The sequence below is a fragment of the Arachis duranensis genome, chromosome 2 (assembly GCF_000817695.3).
Source record: "Arachis duranensis cultivar V14167 chromosome 2, aradu.V14167.gnm2.J7QH, whole genome shotgun sequence".
NCBI lineage: Eukaryota > Viridiplantae > Streptophyta > Magnoliopsida > Fabales > Fabaceae > Arachis > Arachis duranensis.
Window position 1 is genome coordinate 60,949,081 of NC_029773.3, and position 8,014 is coordinate 60,957,094.

Here is an 8,014-nt window from a genome sequence, read left to right on the forward strand (position 1 = left end):
CAAGGAGGATGCTGGATGACTATACTACACCTACTTCCAAATTTGATGCAAGAAGCATCTCAATCCCTGCCATTGGAGTAAACAATTTTGAGCTGAAACCTCAACTAGTTCCTCTACTGCAACAGAACTGCAAGTTCCATGGACTTCCATCAGAAGATCCCTACCATTTTTTAACTAAGTTCTTGCAGATCTGTGAGACTGTTAAGACTAATGGAGTAGATCCTGAAGTCTACAGGCTCATGCTTTTCCCTTTTGCTGTAAGAGACAGGGCTAGAACATGGTTGGAATCACAACCTAAAGATAGCCTGGACTCATGGGATAACCTAGTCGCGGCCTTCTTGGCTAAGTTCTTTCCTCCTCAAAAGCTGAGCAAGCTTAGAGTAGATGTTCAAACCTTCAAACAAAAGGATGGTAAATTCCTCTATGAAGCTTGGGAAAGATACAAGCAGATGACCAAAAGATGTCCTTCTGACATGCTTTCAGAGTGGACCATTTTGGATATATTCTATTATGGTCTATCTGAGTTCTCTATGATGTCACTGGACCATTCTGCAGGTGGATCCATTCACCTAAAGAAAATTCCTGCAGAAGCTCAAGAACTTATTGACATGGTTGCAAATAACCAGTTCATGTACACTTCTGAGAGGAATTCCGTGAATAATGGGACGCCTCAGAGGAAGGGAGTTTTTGAAATTGATGCTCTGAATGCCATATTGGCTCAGAACAAAATGTTGACTCAGTAAGTCAACATGATTTCTCAAAAGTCTGAATGGATGGCAAAATACATCCAACAGTACTAAAGAGGCATCTTCTGAAGAAGAAGCTTATGATCCTGAGAACTCTGCAATAGCAGAGGTAAATTATATGGGTGAACCTTATGAAAACACCTATAATTTATCATGGAGAAATTATCTAAATTTCTCATGGAAGGATCAACAAAAGCTTCAACAAGGCTTTAATAATGGTGGAAGAAATAGGCTCACCAATAGCAAGCCTTATCCATCATCTTCTCAGCAACAGACAGAGAATTCTGAGCAGAGCACTTCTAATTTAGCAAACTTAGTCTCTGATATATCTAAGGCCACTTTAAGTTTCATGAGTGAAACAAGGTCCTCCATAAGAAATTTGGAGGCACAAGTGGGCCAGTTGAGTAAGAAAGTCACTGAAACTCCTCCTAGTACTCTCCCAAGCAATACTGAAGAGAATCCAAAAAGAGAGTGCAAGGCCATTGATATAATCAAAATGGCCAAACCTAGAGAGGAAGGGGAGGACGTGAATCTCAATGAGGAGGACCTCATGGGACGTCTCCCAAGTAAGAAGGAGTTCCTTATTGAGGACTTGAATGAATCTGAGGCTCATATAGAGACTATAGAGATCCCATTAAATCTCCTTTTGCCATTCATGAGCTCTGAAGACTATTCTTCCTCTGAAGAGGTTGAGGATGTAACTGGAGAGCAAGTTGCTCAATATCTAGGAGCCATCATGAAGCTGAATGCCAAGTTGTTTGGTAATGAGACTTGGGAAGGTGAACCTCCCTTGCTCATTAGTGAACTAGATACATGGGTTCAGTAAACCTTACCTCAAAAGAGACAAGATCCTGGAAAATTCTTAATACCCTGTACCATAGGCACCATGACTTTTGAAAAGGCTCCGTGTGACCTGGGGTCAGGAATAGATCTTATGCCACTCTCTGTAATGGAGAAGCTGGGGATCATTGAGGTACATCTTGACATATTCTCATTACAAATGGCAGACAAGTCAGTAAGACAAGCTTATGGATTGGTAGAGGATGTGTTAGTAAAGGTTGAAGGCCTTTACATCCCTGCTGATTTCATAATCTTAGACACTAGAAAGGAGGAGGATGAAAGCATCATCCTTGGAAGACCTTTCCTAGCCACAGCAGGAGCTGTGATAGATGTTAACAAAGGAGAATTAGTCCTTCAATTGAATGGGGACTACCTTGTGTTTAAAACCCAAGGGTGTTCCTCTACAACCATGGAGAGGAAGCATGAAAAGCTTCTCTCAGTACAGGTCTACAACATTGACCTGATCACCTGTGAGGCTCCATGAGAGCCCACTGTCAAGCTATTGACATTAAAGAAGTGCTTATTGGGAGGCAACCCAATTTTTATTTATCTAATCTTATTTTTATTTTATTCTTCCTTTATGTTTTATTAGGTTCATGATCATGTGGAGTCACAAAATAAATACTAAAATTAAAAATAGAATAAAAAACAGCAGAAGAAAAAGCACACCCTGGAGGAAGGGCTTACTGGCATTTAAACGCCAATAAGGAGCATCTGGCTGGCGTTCAACACCAGAACAGAGCATGGATCTGGCATTGAACGCCAGAAACAAGCAGCATCCTGGCATTTAAATGCCAGAAATACACCCTGAGGAGAGCTGGCGCTGAACGCCAGAAACAAGCATGGAACTGGCGTTCAACGCCAGAAACATGCTGCAAATGGGCGTTGAACGCCCAAAACAAGCATGAAGCTGGCGTTCAATGCCAGAAACAAGCATCAATTTGGTGTTGAATGTCAGGATTGCATGCAGAGGGCATTTTACACGCCTCATTGGTGCAGGGATGATAATCCTTGACACCTCAGGATCTATGGACCCCACAGGATCCCTACCTACCTCAACTCACCCTCTCTCTCTTTTTTCACACAATCCAATAAACACTCTTCCCCAAAAACCCTTCACCAATCACCTCAATCTCTCTTCCCCATCACCTCTTCACCACTCACATCTATCCACTCTTCCCCATAAATCCCACCTACCTTCAAAATTCAAAATCCCTTTTCCCACCCAACCTACCTGATAAACCACTATTTTATGGTTTATCTTGTGCTCAATTGAGTGGTTTTTATCAACTCTTTGCCCACTTATTCATATGATTTGCATGTTTTACATTCTCCTTCCTGATTTTGTGCTATGATTGAAAATATGCTTCTTTGGCTTTTATTTTCTTTTATTTAATCCTCTCTTATTACCATTAGATGCCTTGATATGTGTGTTAAGTGATTTCAGGAATTACATGGCAGGAATGGCTTAGAGGATGGAAATGAAGCATGCAAAAGTGGAAGAAATACAAGAAGTTGAAGGAACTGCAAAGCTGTTAGCCTGACCCTCTCGCACTAAAACGATCATAACTTGAGCTACAGAGGTCCAAATGATGCGGTTCCACTCGCGTTAAAAAGGTAACGTCCGGGGCTTTGATTTAATATATAATTCGCCATAGTGACCGTACAGATAGGTGACGCGAACGTGCGCTCTACGCGGACGCATCGCATCTGCGAACTTCAATCCGCGCGGACGCGTGGATGACGCCTCCGCGTCACTTTGCCGCGACCTGTACAGACCAGATTTCACAATCAGCGATTTTTGAGCTATTTCTGACCCAGTTTTCGACCCAGAGAACACAGATTAGAGGCTATAAAGTGGGGGAATACATCCATTCTTGATGATGCTTTCATAATTCACTTTTCATAGTTTAGATGTAGTTTTTAGTGAGAGAGGCTCTCTCCTCTCTCTTAGGATTAGGATTAGGAATAGAATTTATTTTAGGATTAGGATATCTTTTCACTTCAGGATTATTTCATCTTCATCTCAGGTTCAATGTTCCTTTTATTTATTTCCTCAATTTAGTTTATGGATTTCTATGTTTAACTTAACTACTTTATTTGGCTACAACTGCCCATGTTACTTTTGATATTTTTATTTGAGGTATTCCAGATCTAAGATTCATATTTAGCTTTTTATATTATTGGCTTTAATTGATTAACTGGAAGCTCTTGAGTTATCAACTATTCATGATTGATCGTTATGTCAGCTAATTAACTAGAATTCCACTAACTCTAGTCTTTCCTTAGGATTTGGCTAGGACTTGGGAAATCTAACCAATTGGTTCACTGGACTTTCCCTTGCTTACGCAAAGGTTAACGAAGTGGGATTAACTTCCATTCTTATAGGAGTAACTAGGATAGGACTTCCGAATTTCATATCTTGCCAAGAATTTATTTTATAGTTAATTATTTATTTGTCCCTTAATTTACTTGTTCCCCACTTTCAAAACCCCAATTTACAAAACCCACAACCAATAATAAGAACATACCTCCCTGCAATTCCTTGAGAAGACGACCCGAGGTTTGAATACTCGGTTATCAATTTTAAAAGGGTTTGTTACTTGTGACAACCAAAACGTTTGTAAGAAAGGTTGATTGCTTGGTTTAGTAACTATACTTTCAACGAGAGTTTACTATAACTTCTAAACCATCAATCTTCAGTTCTTCAAAATGGCGCCATTGCCGGAGAATTGCAAACGTGTGCCTTATTATTGGTTATTGTAAATATTTTTCAAAAAAAAAAATTTTTACGCACGCGACGCGTAAGCGTCGCTGACGCGTCCACAACACTAGTGCATTTTGAAGAAAGGGAAATTGAACAGAACGTCACGCGAGAGCGTGGCTGGAGGCGTGCCCTTGGCACATATCATTACACGCGACCGCGTTGTTGACGCATCCGTGTCAAGTGCAAACATTGGCCTCCCACGCGTCCGCGTCACTCACGCAGCCGCGCGCCCTGGGATTCAATGTAAAATGGGTGCGCGACCGAAAGTTGTGCTAGAGTGGTGATGGATCGGTGCTGAACGCACAAATTCTTCCCACGCGGACGCATGGCTCACGCGTCCGCGTCATATCCTTCTAATGGCCACTCACGCTATCGCGTGACCCACGCGATCGCGTCACCCACCATTTGGAAAAAATAAAAATTCGAACAGAGAGTTATGCGAGCGCGAGGCTGCCCTCGCGCCAGTAGCATAACATGTGTCACGCGTCCGCGTGACCGACGCATCCGCGTCGATTCACTTAATGCGCATTTGCGCGAACGCGTCACTTACGCGTCCGCGTCGCTTGCGCCGCACAACTTATCCTAAATTGCCAAATATCTTATCTTTCTCTTCCCCAAATCCTACTTTTTCTTTTCCCTTCTTATTTCTTTCCTCCCCCTTCTTCCTTCCTCCCTCATTCTCACCTTCTACTTTTTTTCTCTCTCACCACTATTATCCAGGTTTTTCTTTTCTTCTTCCCCCTTTACTTTTCTATTCGTCTTCTTTATTTATGTTTTCTTCTTCCTTTCTCTTTCTTTTTACTTTCATTGCATATGTTTTCTTTTTCTTTCCTTTTTATTGGTGCTGGAAATTTATTTAATCATTGTGGAGTATTACAAAATTTTTTGGCAATTATATTTTTAAAAGGGTTGCTTGCATGTCCAATTTATTATTTTTATTGAATTAGTTATCATGCATGCTAGGTGTTTGTGAAAAAGCCCGTATGGCATCATGCACTTTTCTACATTATTCTATTCTACTATTCAATGCTTGCTTTTTACAAATTCCCTTTACTATTTTATTAATTGAATTTAATTGTCAATACAAACGTGATAGTTTGTTACGAAGTGATGCTTGATCTATGCTACTCATGCCCTTGCCGGCATGCCAATAAACATCTTGCATCTACTTCCCTATCGTGCACTTATTCTATTCTATTTATTGATCTTTTCACATGTTGTCATGACCATGTGCTTAATTCATTCATCTTTACCGTGCACTGATTATCCCTCATTCAATCCCCTTCCTTGCTCTATCTCTTTGGATTTAACTTACTTTCTCTTCCCTTTTTCAGAATGGCCACTAAGAAAGGCAAAGAAAAAGCTACCCCTAAACCCACAGCAAGGAAAGGAACGAAGAGAGTTAGTGGCAGATCCTTCTTCAACTGCAGTCAAGCCCTCAACAAAAAGAATTAAAAGGATTATCAAGGTTGATGAAAAGGAGAGAGCCTTCCCAGCAAAGGACACTGCACAATTTCCAAATCGCTACTGTGAGCAGATGTTTCCTATTCTGGCAGCTCGAAATTACAACAATGAACACCTTCTTATCCTTTTGCCTCGTATTGCTGAATTTGTTGAGTCACAAATTGCACAAAGACATTGGGAATTCTTACAGAGACAGCCACGACAGGTTAATCTTTCTTGGGTTGTTGAGTTCTACTCGAACTTCCACCTGCCAACTCTGCCATCCATTTATTTACGCCAGAAGCAAGTCCCCATTACAGAAGAGGCCATACAGCAAGCCTTAGATCTTCCATCTGCTCCAGAAGGATTGGACGCCTTTCAGAAAGCCGCAATCAAGCGCCAGGCATACACCTTTGACTGGGACGCTGTTCTCAGAGTTATCGCTCAACCTGGCAGCAAATGGATCTTCGGATACCATCGTTCCCGTCCTAAGGGCATCTCGGCTTCCGCACTTACCTTAGAGGCTCACGTATGGGCACGGATTATGTCCCATTACGTCTTTCCGAGTACTCATGAGTCCTCCTTCACCGCAGACATGGCCGTTCTACTATGGTGCATCCTCACAGACCAGCCTCTTAATTTACCAAGACATATCCGGAATGCTATGGAACATGTGCAAATCGCGGGCAACCTACCTTTCCCCGCATTGGTATCTGATCTTATCTCAGCAGTTGGAGTATCCTATAGAGCTGGAGACACCAAAGCCATTCTTCCACGGGATGATCAGTATGTCCCTAACGGGAGATATCTCAGGCCACAACTTGCCACTACCAGCCAGTCCACAGAGGATGCTGCAGCTCCTCCACCATCTACTAGTCAGCTGCTGCACCAAATACTGAAGCGATTCGACCAACAAGTAAAGAAAGCAAAGCTCCGAGAGCGCCGCAACCACCGCCGTTTCAAACACCTCAAGGAGCTACTTACAGGCAATCACCGACCCGATGACAATCCAGGCACTCCGGACTCCACTTCTTTCACTAGCACAGGGAGCAACGATGGTCCTGACTGTGGAGACACTGCCACCAGCCCCCACTGTTCCTGACAGATGGCACCGAGGACAGTACAAATCCTTAAGTGTGGGGAGGTCGGTCAGTACCTGAATTCTGGAGGTAATTTTTCTTCCCTAAACACCAATAAATTAGGATAGTTAGTTAGTTTTTCTTTCTTTTTTTTAGAATAGGATAATTACATAGTAATAGATTAGTTGCATGCATGTTCTACTTGATTGAAAAGACAATAAGTTTCTTCTAAAACTCTATCTTTGGAACAAAATTTCACTAATTTTAATTAAAACTCTTATGTTAAATTTGCTTGAAGTTGTATTTGGAACATGATTTTTAAAGCTAAAGAACACACAACCTGTGAGAATTGAGCCTTTATGCATGGTTATATTATTTAACCATATTTGTTTTATTCTTGTGTGTTTACTTCTCTATGATTGTAACATATATTTTGTTCCATCTTATATGTCTAATATTTAATATATTTATATGCTGCATATGATTGAGGCCATTAATTGTTTAGTTCACTTATCCAAATTAAGCCTACCCTTTCAATTACCTTTATTAGCCACTTTGAACTTTTAAATCTCATTTGTTCTATAATTTACCACATTACTAGCCTTAAGCAGAAAAACAATTATATACCCCAATTTGAATCTTTGGTTAGCTTAAGATAGAATTGTGTGTGCTAATTAAGTATGGAAAATTGTGGGAATAAAGGATAATAAGGGAGTGTATCATGATAATATAATGGGAATTTGGACACCTACTCATGTGAAACTATNNNTATTCAGTAAATAAATAAGGGGACAAATATTACCCCAATGTTGAGTTAAGAATCCAAAGGTTAATGCATGTAGGATAAAATTAAAATAAACAGTTGATACATGAGTATGGAATGTGAAAGAGAATCCTGGATAGCTAGGTACGAACTCCATAGTTATACAAAATATATAGGTTATGTTAGAGTTTGAGTTAATTAAAGATTCAATTTATAAGCTAACTTAACCATATATATATCCTTACCTTTACCTTGGCCCTACTACAACCTTGAAAAGACCTCATGATGTTACATTTGTATATTAAATGTTGTTGATTGGTTAGGAGAAGAACAAAATTTAGGGAGCATGATTAGAGAAGGATAGAGTGATTACCCT

The 8,014-nt window shown here is 40.6% G+C and overlaps 1 non-coding gene across 1 annotated transcript; it reads right to left on the reverse strand.

Moving 5' to 3' along the window:
* Nucleotides 1-371: 371 nt before the first annotated feature.
* LOC127745203 (small nucleolar RNA R71) lies at nt 372-479 on the reverse strand. Its single transcript, XR_008006400.1, has one exon. It is a non-coding gene; the product is annotated as a small nucleolar RNA R71 (small nucleolar RNA).
* Between the last annotated feature and the right edge of the window lie 7,535 nt (nt 480-8,014).